General features: G+C 42.2%; 1 long non-coding RNA gene across 1 annotated transcript; it reads left to right on the top strand.

Moving 5' to 3' along the window:
• Positions 1–877: 877 nt before the first annotated feature.
• On the top strand, positions 878–21044 carry LOC112590633 (uncharacterized). Its single transcript, XR_003114355.1, has 4 exons — positions 878–983; positions 1062–1229; positions 19723–19865; positions 21027–21044. It is a non-coding gene; the product is annotated as an uncharacterized LOC112590633 (long non-coding RNA).
• Positions 21045–24122: the final 3078 nt, after the last annotated feature.

Genomic DNA, 24122 nt, shown 5'->3' with positions numbered 1-24122 from the left:
TCAAGCCGACCAATCACAGCGATCCGTTTCTTGCCAAACAGGCGCTTTTTTCGAATCCGAGTTTACGCGAAATACTCGGGATGGTTCTGATATCGGGAATGTTAACGATATTCTCAAGACAGAAGCGCAAATCTTTCAACGTTGTCAACAAATTGAATCCTCGAGATCTTCATTGTGTGTTTGTATCCTCCTTTGAACTTCTCAACGCGATTATTTTGATATCGTTATTTGTTCTAAGCGCATTAGTCACACTCGGACCAAGTGCAACATGTACTGTCATCTATACCACGTATATCGTACTGCATACGAAAGCAGCCAACATTAGGACGAAATCATTCTTAGCTACACGCAGTGCGAGGGTGTTACACTCGGATGTAATGAAGTGTAGTCTATTCTTTTACGAAGAACTCCTGACGCACGTGCACATTGTAAAGAAAAACACTTAATCTTTTAATACGAAAATGATCATGAGGAAACGAAGATTGACGATAACAGTGAGAACTCCAATTATGACATGGAGAATGAAAGCATGCAGTCCGAGAAAAAGTATATATTGACACGACAAAGTGGTAGACCTTGGGAAAAAAGTTAAGAGAGGAATAATATATTTGTCCACATAATTCCGAGATATATGAACATTACAATGATTCGGGAAATATTTTCGGAATATAATAAAGTGGATAGAGTATACTTATAGCTAATAATCACACAAGAAATGATCACACAATAAGGGTTACTTTAACCCAATTATTGCAAATTGTATGTTATTTTTTATGTATTGCATTAAGATCATTCTTTAAAATCATAATCAGTTAAGCATAAGAAACAGAAAAAGGCAATCAAATCCTTTATTATGAATTGAATGGAATATGAGACTAAGAAGATACCTACATTTGTAGCAACAATACTAAATAATACATATCTACAAGAAAAAAAAAACAAAAGGTCTACGATATTATATGAAATATAAGATATTTACATAAGTGAGTGTGAAATATATTATTTAGTATTTATATAATTAAAATTTATTTGCAGCTAACATATATTTCTTTTTTATACAGGTTAAAATGGACTTTGAGTAAATATTTGCATATGAACATGCAGTTTATAAGCAAAGGCATTCAAGTCAAATTGCACGAGCCAAGAGAGAAATCAATTTCTTTTCATATAAGGAGACTGCAGACATATAGACACAGGAGTAAAAAAAGAAGAATGAGAAGAGGTGTCAAGTGAGTAACGTTATCAGATATCTTCATATTGAAACATATAACTTTTCTTAGCTGAAATCCTCAGAATTTTAGAGAAAAATATGATGGATTTCTTATCAAACTCATTCTATATGTGTGTGTGTGTGTGTGTGTGTGAACCTATGCATGCATGTATCTTTGTGTGAATGAGATATAGCAAATTGATTCAGAATCATTAATTTAATTATGCTCACCATAAATATACTATTTTAACTACAATTATTTTATCATGCCATTATAATTCCAATTGTTATATATTTTTCTTTCTGTATAACTAGTCAGTTATAGATTTGCGGAATCAATTTATTATTTTCCGCTGAGTTTTAAAGTGCACAGTGAGGGGATAAAAGACAGTTCGACAGGTGTTTTTGAAAATTTTGTCTCTATGGACAGGCGACAGTAGCTTCTTCGCGTTTTCGAATTTAATGGCCCCTCACGGCGGAAGTCAGGCTTACGTCAGCTTTTCAATTCAGAACGTGCGAAATTGCTGCAAAACTTTTTCTCGGTTGCAATCACGTCACCCTCCGTTGATCAGTATAGCAACGTGATTTCTTACCGAAGCACCTGTCACCCTCGCTTTTAACTATCAAACATCACGTAGTTGTAAGAGTTTCTCACTCGATATCGCTCCTTCCAAATATGATTTCCTTCCAATTATGCATGTATTTTTATTGTTTTCTTTTTTTATTACATTTATTGGTATCAGTTGTAAGTTTATTTGCGAAATGAATGAGTTCGTATAACTTGTTCGTGTGTCCTCAACGTTAAATGTTGTGTTGATGTTGTCATTTTATTATGTTGTTGATGCTGATACTCCTGACTGATTCGCAAATTGATCAGAATCCCAAAGTGCAGTTTTTCGCAAAAATAAACAAGACCATTTTGGTGAAGTCATGGTTTCCAGTGTTATGAAAGTCGGTCCGCGAACTTCTCAGACTCATAACTTTGAGTTTTTAAACTCGCAATATCTGCAAAGCAGTTACTATGAAGTCAGGAAACGGCTGCAACGGCAAATCCTCGAAGGGACTACGCTGATTTTCCAGATGGACGAAGTTTTAAAGCACATCGTAGGATAGTAGACGTCTCTAGTAGGTAGTAGACGACAAGTGTTTTCTGAAAGCCAACAAGGAAAGTCCCCAACGCGTAATCCCAACGGTTCTCCACGGTTTACTAAAATTGCCTGCCTCCACGCCGCCAGCGCGCCTTGATGTCAAATGTAGTGTATGCTAAAACACACTGACATCCATTATCCTTATCCAATTTAGCATATCCATAAGTGTCTCAAAGACAATATTAAAAAAGCAGCGGAATTAAGCTGTTATCTAAATCGAATTAGTCTAATTGAAAATAATAAAAGCGCACTGATATTTTCGCGTAGACATTTTTATGGCGCCTTTTTTGTCCCGAATCAATATAAAGCGGAGCGCACCCACGACCATATTCGCGCCCATGCGTACGCCCCGCACTTATACCGCTATTTTTCATACTCTACAGGCTTAATCCCATGAATTTATGAATTTCGCGCTTACAGGGTCGCTCCCCTGTATTCTTTTCCTTGCCGCTCTCTCTCTCTCTCTCTCTCTCTCTCTCTCTCTCTCTCTCTCTCTCTCTCTCTCTCTCTCTCTCTCTCTTCCGTTCCGTCTCTTTCTCTCAGTGGCGTCTTTCGTCAGGACTGTTAATCTTCCAAATGAGAATAATGAATTCGTAAAAAAATGGAGTGGGTCAGAAGCGAATTGTGATTTGCCGGGGGAGCTGAAGTTACCGATGTTTCGTGGATTTCCAGTGGAAACGTAAAGGGAACGTTTGGCTATTATTGCTTTATTTACTGCGCTTGATTAATTGTACACCACAGATCCTTGATAATTGGTTCATCATTCCGCTGGATCTCCCTTGGTACCATGTGACGTATAAGCTCGATAAGCTTCGTTAGTTTCCACGTAGATTCAGCTCTGATGTAGATAGCACATGCACGCGTGCGTATGAGCGCATGTATATTCTCGCGACAACGAGCATTCGTCCCAGTGATTTCCCCCAGTCGCGATTTAAATTACGCGTCTCGCCAATACCTAAGCCTAACGCGAGGTGTGCGTCCGCGATATCGCGAGAACAAGTAGCGTCTCGGGCTCGACGTGAAATATATAAAGGACACCATCGATCGGCCGTTCCGAGCGGCTCGGCCGTCACTTTTTCATTCGGGATTATCGCGATTGCTGTGGCGCGGGCCGTTGAAAAATTAGCTGGCGGCCTCCTCTCCCCGGATCCTCTCCCTAGGATCAGCGCCAGCTTTTTTCCCGCGCGATGTAGCGACCACAAAAGGGCGGATGAAGACAATAAATGGCATCGAGAACTCGCGGAATACTCCATTTACTTTCGATTCCGTTATCGTGCCCGCCCGCCACTACTTTCGTCGGATACACGAAAAGAGCGTAATTGGGCAAAATTGGCGAAGAACGCTAGTTATACATTTAGTCGTGATAGTGTTGGAAATCGATGGTTAGCTAATGAAGGTTGGTCGACAAAAAAAATTTCGCTGTCTCATTTCACGTCTGACAACTGACTGTCCGTTAATTATGGCTACAAATTTGCCAGACTAGTGAGGTGTTTGCTGTGTTACAACGACAACTTTGTTTTCTTTATAATTTATTCATTCTAATATTCGATGAAACTATTTCGAATCGTTCGACGATTTTCAGAGTTTTTCGCGAATAAGTTTCACGGTGCACACGAGTATAAACTTTCCGATTGCTATAGTCTCATAACGTGCTGCATTTTGCAAGCGAGAAAACGACTCGGCATAATTTTCTAGAAACTCACGGTTCATGATAAACTCTTACGTACGACACTATCGCGCCTGCTGACGGTTCCATCTCGCGATCGTCCGTTATGAGAGCGAGGAGAGCGAGCTGATACTTTATCGGTGATTTAACCGAGCGTTTCTCGTTCCGCTCCATGCGGGTGATCCGCTAATTACAACACGCCAGGATCGCAACGCAGGATACGAAGAGAACGGCGCAAAAAGTAACGCTGAACGAAGTTGCATCGTCGACAGACGATCAGACTGGCCGACAGCCAAGCTAACAGTTGATTTCGATGCGAGTAGCCGCAGCGGAATACCAGAGAGCACAGCCGGCTGGGAATTGGTCAATGTCCGGAACTGCCGGATATTATGCTCGGCCGTTATGGTCGAAAGACCAGCGCAATCGGTAAAAATAGCACGACATCGAGCGCATAGCAGCATATATTACCTCAAATACTCTAATAATTAAGCCCCGCAATTTTCTTATATTGTTATACTTTACGTGGATTGTATACAAGTAGGCAGATAACTTCGTAGCAAACATACACCACCGCAAAATTTTGAATAATTATTTATAAAATGTTACACATCACGGACTTTCTTTTACTATAATGTGATTCTTGAAAAATATATAATTTTTTAAAACATTACAATTTTGTTTCTGATTATTGCTCAGTTATATATCGTTGCTATCACTCCAAATGTTCATCAATTTATATTTATGTTTTTTTTTTATTTCTATATCGGCCAATCTTTCGTCTTAAATTGACGAGACTATCATATAGTAAAAGTTATGTTACCGCTTCGCGAGAATCACGAAGCGTAAATATCATAAAACAATAATTGTTATATTCTCGTATCATCTCTATGAGTAAACATTTTAGTGGAAACTAGAACAAAATATAAGTCAGAAAAGAAACACCATACGTTGCGCCTGTTTAACAGAAGTAAATTAATTATTATGAGACGTCACAACAGGCATTTCGTAGACCGACATCGATGAAATTAAATTTACACCGACATTATTTTCGAAAGAAAAGTCCTCTGAATTCGCGACCAGACAACTATCTCGTGATTGGCGTGTATCTCCGCTTTTATTTTCTCCGTGACGGATTTTACGTTACTGCATTTAGTTTATGACGAACTTTGATTTTCGAAATAATCGTTCGAAGGATCGTTATTGCAACACTACAACATCGGACAAACACTGTAAACTCGACAGTGCGTATAACGTGATTGTCTCGCGGTAGAGACTGTTGTTATTGCATGAACACGCAGCTTAAATGAAACAACAATAAGAATGAGTACGGCAGAGAAGGGGCCGCTGTCGGAACGACGCGAAGCCTTCCGTGTGTGTGTGTGTGTGTGTGCGCGCGCGCTTAAAACGCGAACTGTAAACTTTATCGTGCGGTCGACATAAAAAGCGCCATGCAAATTACAACGAAACGAGTGTGTACGAAGGTGTAGCGTCCCGCCGCGCCGCGGCCGGAGTCCGGGCGTTTCATTTCCCGAATCCAATTCCCAGCGAGCCAACGAAGCCGCTCCCTTTCCAACGGATATCCGCACCCTTCGACATTCCCCGCGTGGCGCGTGGCTACGTTGCAACGGTAGGCCCCCCGTGAGCATTCGACGCATCCGGATCCTGAATTCTAATTATCGTGGTACGACGGCGCGTTAATTAGCGGCCAGCAGCGGCAGGCCGGGCCGCGACTGTCCCTTCGCGCGCGTACTTCGATTACGCAATTCTCGCAAGATTCAGTCCAGCGACGCGGTTTCGCTCGTCGCTCGTATACGTCGATACGATAACGTGACACTTGCCGCCTCTCGCCGAATCTCGAATACGATCGATGCGTCGAGCGAGCAATTTTGAACGATAATTTCTCGACGATAAAGACAATGGGATAGCGCGACGATAACGCGTGACCGTGAGAGAGCTCGAGATACGGCTTGGAATTTATCACGATCTACGTATAGCGTCGCCGCGCTATTTTCTCGAGCGGAGCGTGCTCCCGGCGAAATTGTGCGAATAAAAATATTTATAGCTATTACGTAGAATATGGAGTGCTAAAAGGCGCTAGAGGCCTGATATACTGGGCCGCGTGCCCAGAGCCGCTGGGGGGTATCTACCGGGAAATGAATAAAGCGCATTTACTTTACGACACGGCTCGTAAACGGGACGCTTATAATATCTCGATAAAAAGTTATCCTCTGTCCGGGGAAACCGTATAGAAACCCTCTTCGTAACGTCCCCTCGTCGCGTCAAATATAATAGCACTGGGTCCCGTTGTGACAGCGCGCCGATAGGTCTTAATAGGTAATAATAGGTAATCCAGATTAGACTCGACTTCAAATTATATTTCTAATACAGCAGTTCTAATACAGCAATTCTCCGACATAAATGTTACGCTTCTTATCGAATTTATGATATTATGCGGCTACGCAAAAGTAAATACAAGAGAGTCCGATCAAACATATACCTGCTTATTGTAGAATTCCCTTTGTTTAGATTAGATTAGACCATAGATTAAAAAAAAATTCATCGCTCAATTGCTAAAATCTATTATTGACACTGATTTATGATATTGTCCCCAGAAACGGTCAGTGATAACGCCTATCTCGTTATGCGTTACTTGAGAACAGAGCGCTGCCCCATGCAATTATAAATTCAATTAGCATTTAGCCGAGCGCATCTTCTCTCGAGGCTGATAATAGCGCTCATCCTATTAATATTATGCTATTATTAAACCAGATCTGCCGCACGTCAGCGAATTTTCCCTCGATGCACATAAAGCACTAGTATCAGTTTCCATAACTAAATTCATAGGCAGGTGACATAATTACCACGAGATAAACCGTTATATTGTGCGTTTCTGATGAGGGACAGAATGGACGATTCTCGACCTAAAGATGCATTATTAAGTTGAACGGAGTCAAAGGACTGTATTTTAACGGCGCGTTTAACGTTCAATGATAAATGAAGCCATCTAATTCTTCATCATCTAAGCTTTATTCGTCGTCATATGTGGGACATATGACCGTACGTAACATTATCATATCTGGACAATCGGACGATCACATTTGATGCCAAATATGCAGCGAGAATACGAAAGCTTCTATAATCGTCATGATGCTTAACGAGAGTTGAAAAGTTATTCAAAATCTTACAATAAAATATTTACATGCACTTAGTTACAATAAAATCTGCGTGAAACTAAATGCATTGTTTGATCGGTAAATTTAGATCTCGTTGAACGAAGCATAGCGTTATATTATTATCAGTGACAGCGATAAAACTTGATCAGCGAAACTTGGTAACCAGTTTTGTGCAAATTATTTGTCCTTGATGCAGAAACGACTTTGTTGTTGGAATGGAGACGGAGATATATCAGAGTACGAGACCTGAATAGTTTTTCTTTTTTTTTTAATTGACAAAGTAGTCGCCAGCAACAGGTCTCGGATTTGATTCTCAAGTTAGAATTTATCATGCCCAATATATTTTTCTCATCTCTTCTACAGCTTCTTAATTAAATTAATTTGACACATCTATCGTTTAATTTAATACATTTTGTAACCCTTCTTACTAGATGAGAATCTTTATTGATGAGAAGTTTATATAAAACGCGATAGAAATTGAATGTAACGACATAATTATATAATAATGATATGATTAAGTATAATGTAGTCATATATGTTATAATAATTATATTATAATAACAACAGCTTCGTAACAACAAGTAGCACGATAATGCGAGACTGTCGTGAAATTAAATTTACATACGGAATTTCTAAACTTATATATATATATATGTATATAAAATATTAGGCGTATGAAAAATCTCAACAAAATATTGACACGATTCGGAACAAATCGAGCCCTTTTCCACCTCGCCCTTGCTCAATCCTATCCAGAGTTAAACCACCGACAACGCACCGATTGACAATTCATTCATTCACGTCCCCCACCTGTCGCAATTACTTACGACGACGACGACGACGACGACGACGACGACGGCAGTGAGTGAGCCACCGCGCTAAAGCGACAAGTGGAATCTCATAAATACGCAATGCGGCTCGTGCTCGCTTCTTAAGAGAGCTTCTCTACTTAAAGCTGCTGTCCCTGTGAGACCGTCGAGTTATATTCTTCTCATCCTCACCTAGCGTTCTCGTTTCCTCGACTCGTGCCAGTTTCGAAGTTATCGGCAAGTAAGTTCGCCGTGTGAGCGAGACGCGAAAGGGAATGCGCCGATCACTCCTGGGAAATCTCGTGTAGTTTTCGAAAGAAGACAATAATTAGAACATTCGCCGCGCGATACTTTTCGTCAGCGGCGTTTAATCGTTCATCCTCGGAAACGATCGTATATCCTGATTACCGTGAGAGATCCTTTTTTAACGTTTTTCCGAGTAGAATTGCTGATCGTATTCCCAAGAGAGATTTCCACGACCCCTCGTAGTGGAGAGAGATTCTCGCGACAATAACAATCCCGTATTCAAATGCAAAATTAAACGACCGTATGCGCGCGCGCTTCAACACGGGAAAAATGAATTGGACGATTTAGTAAATACAATTAATGTTAATTAATTAACTAATTAGCCTCTCTTCCGTAGACATTATCTTAATTTGATAATATTTTTGAGTTTCAACGGCTTATCTCCTATTGCTTTTGCAATTGCGATTAATACGTAACAATTAGTCATCTGAAAAACTGTAAAAAATGTCAATCAAGTCCTGTTTCTGTACCCTATTAATTACGGAGACGGTGACAATGTTTGTCACGCCGAGTCAGACGAACGCGATAAAAGTACAATACAAGCGAGGAAAAGAAACTCATAAATTAAGCAGGTTCGAAGGCGCGCAAAACACAGCACAGAAATACGGCAGTGCATCCTAGATTCGAGAAATAACTCGGTAGAGAAAGAGAGAGGAAGCAGGCGAGAATGTGATAAATCGCGAACGACGTCAGATCGCGGAACGGCGAATATTGATGCGGCTAATGCCGGTTCCTCATTAACTCCTCACTCCGTAATCCTCGCGGTAATAAAACTGAGGGCCAAACGAGTACGCCGTTAATTATGCGTTGCTTGTGATTCCGTTTCTCGTTATTTCCCCCGCGTCTCCCGCGGTTTGTACGTGAATAATTTGGTAATGGCCGCGCACCAGTAATAATGGATATTTAGTTAATCGATTGTGCACGCCCTCGCGTGCGCGCTTGTGCTTGCGGGCTAATATTATTATACTTCTGAAAATCTCCTTCCGTCAAACACCGTCGACGTCGATGACGCAATTACGACATGTATGCCCCGCGATTTCTAGACCCGTATGTACGTTGAAACGTATGCACGCACGCACGCACGCACGCACGCACGCACGCACGCACGCACGCACGCACGCGCATGGAACGGAAACCAGAGATTCGTAGATTAAGTAATTGCGAACATAGCCCGTTTCACGGGATGTTTGGCCAATTCGATGCTCGGAACGTACGTTTTACAGAAAAATAATATTGATGTAGTTCCCTTGCGATCGCTAAACATGATTTCTCCGCGTCGTCGTCCATACGTCCATACGTATGTATGTTTATGCGTTACAGAGACAAAGAAGTATTCTAAAAAGTGAAAAATTTATTCGGTAGATAGCGTAATAACGTATTTATTTAAATTTAAATCCTTTTATCTCAACAAAGTATAATCAATCGCTTTTTCATGAAAAATCTCGATTAAAGAAATGCACATTGTCTTATTAAAAAAAAATTGTTTCCTTAGAAAAAAACATATATATTGGTACAAGTAAATATGTTTTAGTGCCAATGAAATAAATATATTTTTAAGATATTTTTTCTCTCTTAGGGTGATATCAAGTGGGCGATATATAATATTCGAATAATAACAGATATAAAATAATTCCAATATCATATATCGCGTGTCATTATCATTATTATCGTTGTTCACTTCACTTCGTATAATTTCATCGTCGGCGAGCGATTTTTCGCCAAAAGGTCGGCGCGGTGAAACAGTCACGGGCGCTTTATTTTCCGACTCCCATCGTTTCCCTTTCGCCAGCTCAATTATCGACATTCTGCCGTGAACGCCGGAAACGAATAGGTCACCGGTAACCCTTTTTCCCTCCCTCGATGCAGCGAGTACGAGTATCAAACAATGATATTTTGCACAATGTCGCTGGCTGAGCGGATCGCCCGCATTCGTTCGTACTGTCGCATCGGTGTGGAAACCTGACAACGGATCATCCGGTCCGCTATAAACGACACCCGGAAGTTTCATCCGTTATTAAACAATTTCGTTGTAGCTAGCACAGACTAGCGGCTCACGAAAGCTACACCTCTCGCTCTATTCGCCAAACGGCCGTAAACGGGTCGTAACTTCGAACCTCGGAAGTTTCGAAATAGTCTTTCCATTCTCTCCTCTACCTTCTCGTCCTGCTTGCTGATGTCTACTGACTGCTCTTTATTAAATCTTTAATTATTAAATCTTTAATTTAAGTCGGTGGTAATCTTCAAGGAGACAAATGTTCGCACACATTAGTGATTGACAGGATTCTGCATAAGATAATGATCCAGCAACGTATATATATATATATATATATATATATTACAAAAAAAAATATCGAGCAAGAAGAATGGATTTTCAGAGCTATGTTTACAGAGATCAAAATGTTTATTCTGACTATGAGTCTGTCACTGCGCGATTATGCTTATAAATACTAAATACTACTCAGCGAGAGAAAGTAAAGTTAATTGGGAGAATGACATTTGTACGCGAATCACGTGAAGAGTTTCGCTTTTTCGGCGAGGTCGTAGTTGCAGTCTTCCCAGTGCCATTACATTAGACACTCGTGTCGTGTCAACTCATACAGATGGAGGATCCTCCGAATAAATGTAGGGATACGGATGCCTATATCCGCGTTCCCCCTCTCGGTACTGCATATTACTATTCCGCTGACCACGCCGGACGTCCGGTGTCGGTACAGGAAAACGCGTCTCGTCGATCGAGAAAGGTAGCTCGGCACGGCCTATGCACGCAGGTATGAGCAGATATATACAGGGTGCTTGATAATCAGCGATGAAAAACGACTGGAGAACTATCGACAAGTGGACTGCTCGCAGGAGCTAATTCTTGTGCGACGAGTGTAATAACTGCTGCGTCTGTTCTCTCGCCAAGTTGTCCCCGTCCGCCGTGCCGCTGTCGGCTCCACTTATTCATCGATCAAAATAAGCAGTATGTACTTTTCGTATTACTTCCAGAAGTATACTGTATTCGACTACGTATGTAACGGAGTGTAAGTAAGTATGGGTAATCTGGAAATATAATTGGTTCCAAGAAGCAGTCTATTATGCAAGGTGGCAAGGCAGAAGTTTTAAGGTTACAACAATTACCATACATGTTGTAAAACGTATAACATGGCTCGAAGTTGTTTCTCCTGCCATGTTCGTTCTCTCGTGCGTGAATACGTGACCGAATTAAAGCCGCAATTAATTTTATAAAGTAAAATGTAAACAAGCAATCGAATTAAAATCGTAATGAATTCGGAATGAATAATTGTATTATAAAGCGCAATTGTGAGCGCTCTTTCCAGTTAATCGCGCTCGCATAAAAATAGAAATTTGGCCTAAAAACGGGAGATAAAAATTATCTGACTATACATACTTAATAGTCGGAAGAATAACGGGTGATATTCTTGAAACACTATATACATGTATATATATGAGCGAGCGAACGAACGCGCGTCCACTCGCTTCCGCTTCGCGTTCACTCATTCTTCCCCTCTCACCGTCAGGCATTTCCTCCGTTCGTCAAATGAATCATCGATCTCTCACACCTTCAATACCGAGCGCGTTTGTGCGCACGTTCCTGTGTTGATGATTTTCAATCATCGAGTAAAAGTTCAAACTGTCTTGAATTTTTATCTCGACACCTCGACAAGACAGACCTCAGAATAAGAAAAGTGAAATTCGGATCGATCACTTGGAGATTTTCGCGCGGGAATATTTCTCGGCTTCCAGCCGCTCGGATTCGTTGGGGAAAGAATGCAAATGAATAATGCGTCGTCAAACTCGCTTGCCAATCGAGCCTACATTGACTCACGACAGATCTCACGGGGAACGTTCCGCCGTGCTCGACCGGTCCGGAATTAACAGCCGTCCCGCCGACGATTTCCGGCTTCGATGAATCTCCGAATCCGCGATTAAATCGTCGTGTCGATCGGGGCCAGCGCGCCGACCCGGTCGGCGCCATCCGTGTCGACACGGAGGGATCGTCGTCCCTCTTTCGCTCACGTATCGCGTTAACAAGCCGTCGTACAATAGCTATTATTGTTCGGCCGGTAGGTACGCAGGTTAGGTAGATGGAGAAGGTACTAACGTGAGCAGCACGTGCATATGTGTGTGAGCACCTAGCCAGCCACCAGCAGCTCGTGCCTACGTGGCCTGCCTGCCTACTTGCACACCTCCTGGCCGGACGCGAAAGCACACGTAGCCGACATTAGCGGCGATCGCGAACTTTCTCACGGGGACTTCCCGACCGCGATAATGGCCGGTGTTACGCATAATAATGCCGACGTGATTGCCCCTCGCAGCCGATTTCATCGTGCGCCAGCACACGTGAACCGGCATCGACCCGCCGTGCGCTTGACAGCTCCGCGCTGCCGACGTATGCCGCAAATATTTGCCGAAATAACTCACTCTTGCAAAATTAGAACTACGCTCTCTCTCCCCCCCCCCTCCCTTCACCCATCTTCTCTCTCACTCTGTTTCTAAAAAAAAATAATTCATTAATTATAAGATCGCGTAATATTCCGTGTCGGAAACGTAGAGCTTTTTCCTTCCCGAACCTCCAGACTCCAAATTACTCCAGACTTCCTCTCTCTTTTTTGTAAATTTAATTAAAATTTTAATTAATTTTCAGTAAGATCGTAAATTTGAGCGTTCTTACATTTGACGTCTCAGACAGTTGTGATATTAAAAGAAAAAATAACAAAGCAAACGTAAGGAAATCTCTAAAAATATTTTTGTACAAGCTCGCGAAGAAAGTTCCATTTGTCCACAATGAGAAGCGAACAGTGAGAGAGAAGGTTGATGTTCTTCTCTTTTTCTGCGCTCGCCATCCATGTATACACATACGGTAAACATATACTCATCTGAAACAGGCAGCCCTTGGCAGGTCACCTTGTCGTCATCGACTTTGCACGCGATGGTATATTCACTGTAGTGGGCGGAAAAATTCCGGTCACGAATCCTCTTCAGGCCGGGAGGAGTCACTCTCACTGCGCGAAAGATCGTGCCTTCGCTCGATCGTTCCTTCCATTCTTGAAATGAAATTGCACGATTACTTTTCGTTTCACGCTTTTTACACGTCGCAGTCCCTAGCGCAGTCTCTCTTTTTTTTCTTTTTCTTTCTTATCTTTTTGTGGCGTCGCGCATCACTCGGTGTCGAGTATTCCGGCACTTCAAGAACGAAATGCCACAGCTGTTTCCTCGCGATGCGCACATTGCGTACGTAATGCATCAACATAATGCACACATACCTGCTAAAAGCGGACGAGAAGATTACAAGTTTTACGGAAAATGAGAAAATGTCAACTGGTAATGCACTCCAAAGCAAGAATTGCGACTAGAAAATGGGTATTAACTGTCACAACATCATCGATCTTTGCAGAAATCAGCAAAATTAACATGTTGAAAATCATCGTGGCCACCGATGGCTAGCGCTAATAGCGCAAGCGCAAATCTGCTCAATTACAACATTTAATTTTGTCGAGTGAAATAGAGATTTGCTACATCAACCAATCAATTCTTTTTCCCGTGAAGGCAATTAAACCAAGTCACTCGTTCGCGTCACCTTTCATTGCCATATTAGTTACGTTATCGATACGTTCGTTTCGAATTATTCTCTTCATTTACTCGCTGAAACTTTATTATATGCTCATTACGGTAGTGACAACAAAGTCCGCTCTGGCGTGTTGCGGTCGCGCCTACAAATTGGCAATTAACGCTAGCCTAACGTGAACGACTAGAGGCCGTCTATGTTGCCTGGGATTTCGAGGGTGTGCAGCAGGTTTTATAACCACCCGGCTCTCTCTCTCTCTCTCTCTCTCTCTCTCTCTCTCTCTCTCTCTCTCTCTCTCTCTCTCTCTCTCTCTCTCTCTCTCTCTCTCTCTCTTTTTCTACGAACCCACCAAAAAAGATGATTTTACGAGCAGCTACCGTGGCAACGATGTCGAGGGTAGTGCGAAAGCATCGTCGGTTTCGACAGGAAAATGGCTCGAGGATGACGCCGCAAAATTCCTTCAAAGTTGGAACAACGCGCACCTTCGTGGCACGTTCGTAAGTCATTTCTAGACCGTAGAAATGAACGGGGTGTGCTCGTGAGAAATGTATTTCCGTTATTTAACCCACTCCGCAAATCTCTCTCTCTCTCTCTCTCTCTCTCTCTCTCTCTCTCTCTCTCTCTTCCTTTCTCCGGCGTCGATATTACGCATTGTTTGCTCGCGAGAGCCGCACGTTTCACAAGTTCGAACGTTTACAAGTCGCAACATTCTAATCGGATCGTATGTATCAGCATGTCAAAGTGTTCAGTTGCCAGCGAGAGATTTAATTTTATTTTATTGTTGTTGATTTTGTTTCCGTTCCGGTTCCACTTTGCTACACATAGTCTCGATATCTCGTACATTTGAGACGTTCTTAGAGAGGGCACTTAATCCAAGTCGAAAATCGGCAACACCTTTACATGTATTCGTCGATAACGCACTCGCAACGAACGATAGACGATGCGGAAATTATCCTCGCATTATTCACGGCGCGGCGGCGAGCGGTATTGAAAATTGGAGACGTGAGATTGCCGGAAAGGGAAAGAGACAAAAATCAGCGTCGTTTTTGAAGCGACGTGACGACGTCACGTACGTACGTTCGCCACGGCTATATAACCGCGAACGTGCTGTCTGCCGACCGCGCTCGTATAAACCCGAAACTGTCTGCCGATTTTTCGAGGGGACCCTAATTTTTGTGGCAGGACGATTCTCAGCCAATTTACTGCTACGCCGCGCACAAAAACGCGCTACCTGCTACGATAGAGTGAACCAATAGATGCGGCGATTTGTCTGCGGTTTCATAGAATTAAGAAATTATCGCCATCTGTCAGCTCGACGAAAATTGAAAAGATAATTTATTGTCGATAAATAAACGATGGCGCGCAAGATTATATTTCTTTCTCTCTCGCTAACACACATTGTCCTTTTACTTATTTTCTAATGATAGATTAGAACGTAATTCGTAGTACGATTAAGAGAGAAGTGATCCTTCATATAAATATAAACAAAAGATATGGAAAAAGTATTTTCGGACGAACCTTCGCTCTCTCTCTCTCTCTCTCTCTCTCTCTCTCTCTCTCTCTCTCTCTCTCTCTCTCTCTCTCTCTCTCTCTCTCTCTTCGGGAAAAATTAAATTTTAAAAATTCGTCATGTAATTACGTATAATTAAACACGACTTGGCTAACGCGTGTCATTCCATTACTAAGTATTTTTATCCGTATTAGGATTTATATCGAAGATATAAAACACGATCCAGTCCTGTGAATCTATTTCTATCTTGAAGAAAATTGCAAAGTCGCTCGATCATGTTACAAACTTAGAAGCACAACGTAACGTGATTATCTCAGCAAGACCGTGTGTGGACACGATTTTCCGCGTAAACATGCCGCGAAGTGAGAATTCCGTCAGTTAACCGCGACAAAAAACCAACAAAGAGCAATTTTCACGGTCGAGTATGAACGAATCGACGATTATGTTGTTCGAGCCGGATTACTTGGCGCTCGGTGGCGGAAATCGGTCAAGCGCGAACGCTCGTCGACGTAAAGAGCGGATTAACAAAGACATCCGACAAGACGGAGGCTAGGCGACGTAAGAACCGAAGGGCGGATTCCTTTTACGACGATCGCGCGACCATGTAAAGGATACCTGCGGACAAGTAGTATGAATTATCTCTTACACCCCGCTGTCCCGGCCGACAGCTCCGTTCGCGATGCTTTTTCTCGCCCAGTCTGTCCCGTAGATGGCGATATAAGAAGCGCGAGAGAAAGAGCGGTAAATACTCCGCCGTAAAACTCGATCTAAAAAGCTGATCCTCATCGCCGTCGAGCGACATTGGGAAAGCGCGAGGTCGTTCGCTGAGAATAACTCTCACGGGTTTCGCTCTTATGAGTCGTTCACTTTGTCAGCGGCGTCGATGAGTCCACTTTTATGAATTTAGCGAGAAACAGTACATTCTTAGTCGCAATCATCACGATTATTATTGCTTCTCCACTATTCATGTTTCTAATTAAAATTTATTCAAAAGTGTCTTACGTCTCTGTAAAAAAACTACTGTAAGATTTTTCCTACATGTACACACACACACACACACACACACACACACGGAAGGTCTCGCGAACAATGTCTCTAATAATGAACAAAGTCTCAACAATTCGTACGAAATTCGATAGTAACTAGAGACACGATGACACGAGCTCTTTCAATAATATTTATTTTATCCAAGATATTTGAATTTATCGATAGTTTCCTGTTGTATATAACGGTGCAGTACACAATGCCAGATAATACTAGACGAGTGCAATTCAATATTGTACACACACACACATGCAATTCTTCATTCCATTTGAAACGACGTCGAAATACGGAAGTATCATCGTGGATAAAGACGATAAGGTGAGTCGTTGGAGGAACAAATTAAGGCTCGTCGACTTGTGCCTCGTTTTCGATCCGGAAACTTGAAGCCGTGCTGTTGCGCAGAGTTAACGCGCGCGCGACTCCATCGCCGATAAGTTTTGACGTCCAGCCTGTGTATCCTGTGTAACCGAGAACCGCGGATTCATTTTTACAAGACGGCCAACAGACCAGGGTATACTCATTAACCAGCACGCAGTATCGAATTACACGCTGCCTTTTTCCTACGAGACTCTTGAGCGAAACGAGAAGAAGCGCGGTACATTCGAGAATTTCGCTTCTCATCGCTTCTTTCATTCCACGAAACTCGCATTTTTCGCGCGCATGGAAGAGATAACAATCGTGAGTATAAACCTCTCGTATGACTTGTAAGAAAAATCCTGATATCCGGAGCACATTAAAACGTAATTAGCTCTTCAGCAAGCAAGAGAAAGAATCGCGCAAATATGAGAAAAGTTAATTATCCGTGTCGGATTAAGTAAAGTAAACGAAAAAAGCGTGAGTTAGAAAGCCGGCACAAGTCGAACGCCTTAATTGAGATATATCTCTCAATTTGTTGCAAATGAAGGATCAGACGTTGCCTAAAATAGCAACGAGAAGGAGAGAAACATACAGTTCGTAAAGTCTGGCGAGTAGAATGCGAATGGAAAAAACTGGAGCAGACTTTTACTCAACGCGCGCGCGCGCGCGCGCGCGTGCGTGCGTGCGTGCGTGCGTGCGTTGTTCGCCCGAATTTTTCGCCCCGACGAAAATTACAGAGCATGAGTCGTCAGAGTTCATGCCAGATGCTGCAATCGATCAATCGTGGGAGTATTCAGGTAGGAGTTAAGCCAGAATCGATCAGCGACAAACAAGAATGACGCAAGTGCCGCGAGTATTATTCAGCGCCGACATTACGTAATGATACTAACGAGCAGGTTATAAACAAAAGGGGACCGCTTGATCGACTGGATTTCTGGAAAACAACGCACGTTATGAAAGCAAATCCCGTGCGTGCGCATCGCTTGCTCATTAATCGATAACGCGAAACGCTCATCAGCTGAAAAATCTTGCGTATTACATTTGTGTAAAAATACACACAGAATGTTGTAGAATCTCGTTAGATCCTCCGACTGATCCGGATCAATTCTTCCGGTTGATTTTAAATTGTTATATTATTACTCCCTATAGTTCTCTTGTAATAATAGTATAATAACTATATAATAGTAATAATAGTATGAACATAACAATAAAATTAAAATTAAAATAAACGAAAGCTAAACAAAAAGCTCTCTTCCTTCCGTTGTACAATCACAGAAAATACAACAACGCGATGAGAAATGACAATAAGATCGAAGAGCAGCCAATAGTAATCGCACCGTAAAATTAAATTATCAAACTGCGCAGTAAAGCGAAAAACCTCTAACTCCCCTTGTTGTATCCGATCACATAAAGTACGACCAGGACAAGAAATCACAATGAGGTCGAAGAATCGTGGCGCCTCGGAGAGCGTTCGAGGCGCGTATCGCCAGACTGATCGGAAAAATCGACGTCCAGCGAACAACGTCGGGACAAGATAAAGGTGCATCAGATACGCGGAAACGGGGGCTTTTTCCGCGCGTAAAATACGAGATGCAAGGACGCGCACCTGCGCGACAGCTTCGGCTGGCGAACGAAAGACGACGACGACGACGCCGACGTGACGTACCGCCGCCACCCCTCAACCCTCGAGCACCCCCGCGAACGAGTGAACGAGCGCCACGAAGGGAGAATAACAACGTTGAATTCCTGCGATTCGCTCGGGCGCAAGAAGCTCTCTCTCTCTCTCTCTCTCTCTCTCTCTCTCTCTCTCTCTCTCTCGCATTACGTCGCCCCACAAGGCGACGGTCTGTCTCGCGAAGAGTTCGTCCCGGGGATGATATATACCTCCGACCTGCCGATATGGAGAATCGTCCGAAAAGCCATACCGTTTCTAGTACGCGTAATCGCACCGCTATTCATTATCCGCGACAGTAGTCGGGTCGAAATGCTAATCTGTCCGTTTCTTATAACGCTGCCGGAATGGATCCAGGCCACAAGAGGGAGGAACGTAATTCCGATCCGTGCAAAAAGCACCGAAGCGCGTTCGGTTCACCATGACCGAACACTCGACGCAAGCGGGTTAGTACGTATTTCACACGTCGTGGCGAGAAGTTTGCCGGATATGCTGATTGGCTGTTCCCGAAGCTAAGAACAGCTGGAAATCGCGAAATTTTCTGGGGTAACGTTTAGTAGTAATAGTAGTAGTAGTAGTAGTAGTAGTAGTAGTAGTAGTAGTAGTAGTAGTAGTAGCAGTAGCAGTAGCAGTAGCAGTAACAGTAATAGTAACCTCTCTCCTGCTGATGCATTGTAATGCACATGTGACACAATATCCCGCTCGTTATTAATGTTTATTATATTAGTCTATTCTCTCCCATATTGTATCTTTCGCCCATTAACATGTTTCTTAATCACGCGCGCGCGTTTTCGTAAGGATAATAAATCGGAAAAAATGCAACACGATTCAAACGACTATAATCAAACTTGCGATTGTGATTGTAACAATAACATTTCGATGAAGAGCTTCATTCAGCTCGGGTCGTGGGAGAGGGAAATGGAGAGTGTGTGTGTGTGTGAGAAGGAAAGGAAGAAAAAAGAGTATAACTGTTTTAAAGATAAAATTAAAAGCAGACCAATCGATCGGATTCTGACGAATCAAGCGTTTCCCAGAAGTTTCTGAAACGTTTCAAACATTTCAAACAAGTGGACAAGAGTGCGCCTTCGCTCATTGAAAGACAAAGCGGCTCCATCTGGGGCGCAATTCGAAAGATCAACGCTTCTCTTCCCGTGCCGACGTTGTCTCCTTCGCGTTTGGTCCATAATAGCGGCAGATGTTTTTAACGAGTGCTCTATCCTATACTTTCCTTTATCCACTGGCTCTTGAACCTCCGCAGGCGGCTGATGTTTAACCACAGTGGCGGCACGACTTTTTATACCACCTGCCGAGACGCCGCCTTGGATTTTCAATCTCATTGAACCGCTTGCGGGGAGAGGATCGCCGAAACAAAAGAATCGTCAGTAGTAGCAGAAAGAGGCGGTAAGTGGACAAAGAGAGAAATAGGTAGATAGATAAATTCGAGCACATTTATATATTCACATTTTGAGGTTTACCCCTTAAACCACGAAACTACATGCACGAGAAGAAATATCGAGAGCAAGCAAAAAGAGCGGGAAAGAGGAGAAAGAGATTAAATTTCACGTCAGCTTTTAATGCTTTTAATTTAACTCACCGTCGTCGTTAAAATATTAATTTTGATCGTTTAAACGAAGCTAATTATCGGTAACGTCATTTAACGGATCACTGCCCGCGGCTGATAATCAAACCGGCCCCCCTCCCCTCCACCTTCCATTATTTCGCGCGAGTTTAAAAGTCGCGTACGATCCCATCGACGGATAAATAAAACGACATAAATTAAATCTACGATTTGTAATGTACATGGAATCACACATGCCTCGTTAATTCAGATTGATGGAATAAACTTCCTTCAACGCACATAACGTGTATTCGCAAATGTTTAACGCGCTATTTTATCGCTGCTAAGTCCTTATTTAACGAAACGATTGTCGCGCGAGTCGGCGATCGATTCGGTTGCGCCGCGAGAATGCGAATAACGAGAGACGATGAGTCCAGCGTGATTTTTATGTCGCTATTAATCGATCGGTAGTTCTTGATGCATTTTGCGGCTCATTCCGCCAGTAATAACCCCGAGCTGATTTTTGCATTCCTTACGGCGAAATCGTTACGCGGATTTGTCGTTGTTCGCGTGAATGAAAGGCGATGCGGCGTTATATCGCGAGAAAGGAAGTTACGCGGCATGCAGTACCGCGCGGATTGCATGGACGCGAGCGGATCGAATATAATAAGCATTATAATGCGTAGCCGTAGCCGCTCTTTCGCGTGCCTACTCGTTCACTCGTGCAAACGAGGATAATATCGAATAGGAGGAAAAAGCAATTCCAATGCTGCGCGTTGTTAAATTGAAAGCACCACGATATGGGAGGAGCGTCGGTACAAACACACCCCGAGGTTATTAAATAGATTACGTATTACAGAATTATTTGTGTTATTTTGTGTATTTTGTTATTCCTACCATACCGGGATACTTTTATCGTTTATCGTTGTAAACGAAATATTTTGCACCTCATTGAGATCTAACAATACGTGCGAACGCGAGTAAATAATAATATTTTATTTCAGAGAACAATATATAGAGAAAAAATTCATAAAGATGTGACAATCGGATAATATAAAATATCTCGAGGTAAAACGACACAGCCGAACACCGAACAGTAATGGAGCTGGTAGCTGTTCGATATCCAGAGTGTGTGTGTGTTTGCTCTTATCTAAATAAAATTATATAATTATCCAGATAGTGCGGTCGTGCGCTATTAGTAGCGCCAAGGCGATATTCTGCCTTACTAGCAGCTCCTTTATATATATATATATATATATATATATATATAAAATGTTATGTAAGAACGCGCTGATAGCAATATAAAATATACGGTAACAAATTGTTCTCCCTCGCAAACTTATATCTTTTCGTTCCCCGACATTATCGCACGATCCGTGCACGGTCTCGACGATTCTCGCTGTCGTCACGCTGACGCGGCGATTAATTCCCCCCGGCCGACTTGCCGAAAAGCAGAAATCGTGTCTGGTTCACAGTTATTCCCGCCACAGTAAACGCGATAGACGCGTTTACTGATCATCGATCCGTGGATAAATTAGATCTGCCGGCGCGGCGGAGCGGCCCGTCCTTCTGCGAGACGGCCGGGGAACCGTTCGGACCGTTCGCCACCTGTCGACGTCGGAGCACGTGCCACCACCTGGAGGTCCGCCTGTAGTAGCTGCAGAAGTGCAGTCGATGCACCAGCCGCGTCTCACTTAGCCACCTTTCCAAGAACGTACGTGACGAAATGTTGCACGTGGTCAACGACAAGCGCGTTTACGCCTTGCCGTTCCGCATATGACGAGCATAATGGAATTTCGGTTGAGCGCGATAAATGCGTTATAACGTTACGATTATGAAAACTGTTTTGCCGCGCAAACAAATAAATATAATAGGTGCACGAAAAGGCTGTAGTAGCAATAAGCATGCCGATGCACGGACGATTTTCTCGACTTTTCTCATTCGGTTAACGGCCTCTTCTCGCTGTCGTCGTTCTCGCTGATTAATAAACGGTGTCGTTAATATTTCGTCGTGAGATTTGCCATTACATTTTACGTAACACGTGTGTCTACAGCGAGATTCATGTTCGCAGATTATGAGACACGTGGCACGATAGCGCGTTCAATTTGCGTACATGTGTAGTTACGACACGGTCGTAAACACAATTGAAATCTCGATAAAATGTTTTCACATTTCTATTGTTGAATTAACTACCTGTGTACCTGTGCAGATAATGGTCTTGCTTGATGTGTCCAAAATTAAGAGACTCGAAGGAGTCTCTGTAGTAAAGCAGGTTACTACACTCTGTCATTTATATATCAAACTTATCTTGCGCCATAACACACTTTTAGGACACTTCAACCAAAAAATAAACGTAGTAAGAAGTTTTACATATTATGAAAAATATCGCCCCGAGCGATACTCAGATACACGAACAAGCTCAATTGTATTTCTTCTGATTCAGATAATAAACAAGAACAATATCAATACGCCAACCTCGTACAATTAACTCTCTCAGCAGTCCTTTCGGCTAGCTCTTCGAGCTCTTCTTTAATATGCATAATATATGCATCTTATTATCTTTATCACCTTAACGACATTTGCCGATCGATTAAGTGCCACTTAAAAACCCGATTGATATCATTACCACTGGAGTCACAGAAAAATAAAAAAAAAAGATTGATTTTAGTAGCATTTAGTGGCTAGTTACCGTTTTATTCGCGGCGACTACATTTCTTCCGAGTCGGTCAGCCGTGACGATATCGTTGAGAACTCTGATTATCATAATTCTATTTTGTCTGAGCGGATGAGTCAGCTAAGAAGTAGGGCGAGGTAGCGGAGCAGGACGGGAGAGGAGGTTATCGTCGTAATCGAAGCGATCCGCTGAAGATTGGCCGAGATCACCGTGCTTGCATTCAACGACCCTGACGAGAAGGCAAAGTTTAACGCGTGGATAGTCAAGCGGTTTCGTCAAGCGTGAAGTTGCGACTCGAGCTCGTACATCTTGTACTTTGTAGCTGCCGAACTTGGCTAACTTTGCACAATCACGCGGAACTTGCTCACGATGCCTCTAACCAAACACTTGCGTAATGTTGCCGAGAGGAAGAAAAACTGATCCGACTCCCCGCCTACTACTGTCAAACGCGTTTACAAATCGCACCGTACGAAACACTTGAGCTGGATAAAGAGTTGCGGAAGCTACGGGGGTTTCCTCTCGAAACGGTATCAGACATCTGTAAGGATACACAAGACGTTCCAGTTGAACGATCAAACTTTGCCAGTATATTCTACGAGTAAAGAGAGAGAGAGAGAGAGAGAAAGAGAGAGAGAGAGAGAGAGAGAGAGAGAGAGAGAGAGAGAGAAAGGAGAGAGAAATAAGATAAAAAAACCATAATATAAACATAGGTTCAGTAAATGCTTTATTATAATGTGTTATAACCAATATATTAAACGTAAAAAATAATAACGGGTTCATTGTTGATACATCGTGATGTAAAAGTAACTCAACGATGCTTATTTTGTTGCATTCGTTTGTTCTAGTCATATTTATTATTTGAAATTATTCAAAATGGCCAATTCCAATGAATAAGCAAATTCGTTATTACAAATGAAACAAATTTATGTAAAAACGTTTTAAAAATAAACGTGGTTAAAATGCTTATATTATATATGAAATAGATTTATGTGTAAATTGAACTGTTATTATTATTATTTTATGTTGAATTTACATTCAACAATTGTAAGAGATCAGAGACAACATATCTGATATTCAAGTGTCAGATTAATAAAAATATAATTTTAAAAATTTATAATTTTAAAACGTAAATTTCGAGAGCCAAAATTTATGTGTTAATTATAACATATAATAGAGATGCTCTGGTTTTATTCGATACATACATTCTGTATTACCGATGATAAATTTTGCATATCAAATTTTACCGAGAATTTGTATTAATTTTCCTCAATAATAATCGCCACTTATTAAATTAATTTATTTCATATTTTAAATATATGATAAATATGTCACTTTTTCTTCTATTCTTGATCTGTGTGGGAGAGAGGAAGAGAGAGAAATCGTACTCGTTGTGAACCGAAACGTGACGCGCGCGCGCACATTCATG

The sequence above is a fragment of the Harpegnathos saltator genome, unplaced genomic scaffold (genome assembly GCF_003227715.2).
Source record: "Harpegnathos saltator strain DR-91 unplaced genomic scaffold, Hsal_v8.6 scaffold93, whole genome shotgun sequence".
Classification (NCBI taxonomy): Eukaryota; Metazoa; Arthropoda; class Insecta; order Hymenoptera; family Formicidae; genus Harpegnathos; species Harpegnathos saltator.
This window is presented reverse-complemented; position numbering and strand designations above follow the sequence as displayed.